The sequence below is a fragment of the Bidens hawaiensis genome, unplaced genomic scaffold (assembly GCF_021521415.1).
Source record: "Bidens hawaiensis isolate Kalapana, Puna unplaced genomic scaffold, B.hawaiensis_p1.1 tig00046843_1, whole genome shotgun sequence".
NCBI lineage: Eukaryota > Viridiplantae > Streptophyta > Magnoliopsida > Asterales > Asteraceae > Bidens > Bidens hawaiensis.
Window position 1 is genome coordinate 5,515 of NW_027498371.1, and position 2,757 is coordinate 8,271.

Below are 2,757 nucleotides of genomic sequence, written 5' to 3' on the forward strand. Positions count from 1 at the left end.
AATTCGACCCGACCAGATGGTCAAGCGGACCAAAAATGTTTTTATATAACGATGGTTAACTGTGTACAGATACAAAAAATTTCCGACCCTCGTGAGAAAATTTTCTGGATCCGTCACTGGATTAAACCGTTACAACAACAAGTATATTATTTTTTTATATGCTTATGAAAAAGGTTTTTAATACTTTAGGATGAATTACCCAAATTTTTTGGGTTATAAAAAAAATTAAGAGAGGGATGGATTACTCAAATACTTAGGGATTTAAAGGTGATTTTTAGTTTTGTTTGATAATTTTGAAAGTGACTTCCCAAAGCCGGTTTCTATTCTTTATGGATGGTCCAATGTACCGTATCATCATATCATGCCTATTCTCCTATCAAAAACTCCATTAGTATACGTTTCTATAGAAAAAAATCAGGGGAACATGCCATAGGTGATGGTGAATTATGGTAAGGTTTTGTTTCAATTTATAAGGCAATGTGTAGTGGGTGTGGGTTAGGGTGATTTTTGGGCGCGAACACTGTCTTCCAGGCGATTTTTGGGTGAAAAGGGGCGGGGGCGGGGTTCTTTTATCGCCTGGAAGAAGAATAAATAATAATATTATATTAATTAGACCAAAAGTAAAAGAAAAAATGATTAATTAAAACTATATATATATATATATATATATATATATATATATATATATATATATATATATATATATATATAAACATACATCCTTCTTCTCCATTTTGTACACAATTCATACCCAAGTTCTTACAAAAAATAGCAAAATGAATCTTAGAAACAACCCGAATCAACCGAACCATCCATTCCCTGCTTTCGGTCAACTCCATGGTTCGTAAAACCAACCGAACGTGAACTTACAATGGAACCTGATGAACCCGATAAACCAACCCAAATTCTTTTTTTTTACTTATGTTTTTTTTAGTTATGTATTTTTTTTTTATTTTTAGTTACGTGTTTTTTAGTTATGCATTTTTTTTAGTTTTGTATTTTTTTGTATTTCTTTTTAATTTTAATGCATTTTTATTTAATTATATAAATAAATTGGTTTTTATTTGTTTAGTTTAATTATAAAAAAAAATAATTAAAAAAGATAGTCCTATAAACCCGTACTTCAAACCATGTGTTGAGATGTTCTAAAACAAATAAGAAAAAAAAACTTAAATAAAGTCAAGCCGATGTTGAAGTTCCTTTTTTGACTTTTGATTATTTTTTCCTTCGTTTTCATTTTAATTTTCTTTATCCGGTGAATGAGGTGTTTAAATGGAAACACAAAGAAATATAATGTACTTTAGTGAACTGAATATCAAGTAAAATATACTTTTATTTCACAAAGATTGTGACACTAACGCGGGTATAAATGAGCAATGCACTTTAAACAAATATTTTAAATGGTTAATACTTAACACTTTAGAGAAATATACTAATTTAAAAATAAACAGTTTTGCTTAAAATATATAAAAAAAGTAATAACTAGTTCCATAAAAATTTGTAGTTAATCAAAATATTTCTTGTAAACCGTGTTTTTCATTTAAATTTCATTTCACATTAAATTTTAAACTGATTTTAGTAAGAAAATAATAATCATTATATAATTACGGGTGAGATCCGGTACAAATAAATTAACATACTAAATGTCACATCCCAACCTAAACCGAAAATGTCAGGGCATGAGTTGATTACTCACAACTCTCAATGTACTATCATGCAATATTTATAATGACAATATCTATTACTTCAATTTAAATATTCAACCAAAAATCCAAATAAGTAAAATACATCATCCATAAATAAACAAATAAGACAAATAAATAGTTCAACTCTAATTTAAATCCTGATTCTCTTCTCTAGCATGCAAGCCCTATGTTTCTTCAATGATCCTGATAATCAAATCATACATTAACATGCATATGCATTATAAATACAAATAGTTTGTCAACACGAGGTTGGTGAATAAAACACTAGTTATGTGAAATATATAATAATAAGAAACAGTGCAAACTTTATCTAGTGAGATAAACAATTTAACCAAATGAGCAAGTAAATAAGTTGTCAGTAAAACCATTGTCATGTGTCGGACGTTGGCTACCACGACAGTCGTATGATCATACTATTCTGTGATTATGATGAACCTCTCCGAATTTGTATCAAATAGAGTATATAAGCATATAACACGTTAGGCATAAATTGGTATACACACATGATTTAACATTTGCAATTGAGTATTATATAGTAATAAAATATCTACTAACGCATATGTCCCCAAAATAATAAAAAAAAGAGTAAAAGAGGGGAGTGAGATACTAACCTTATCAGATGAGTAAACGGGAATAATAATATAATAAGAATGAAGACAGTAGATCAAGCTTTGACGATAAAGCCTAATAAAGAATAAGTGTGGAAACAATAACTATAGATAATAACCGAATGGAAATAAAGTTGGGAATTTGATGATCAATTATTATTATTTTGATAAATGGGTATTACTTAGATTTATAGATCTTTTAATATATTTTAGTTAATATATTAATATTATAAGTTATTATGCAAAAATACACGTTTATAATATATAAGATTAAGGCTAATTTAATCATTTAATATATATACACACACACACATGCATCTTTATGATATTTATGTATAAAAAGTTAGTTTAACCATTTAAATATATTTAATCAATTTTTATTTATATAACTCTTAAGTATTTAGATTTAAACAAGTTTTATTATTTATATATACATACCTATA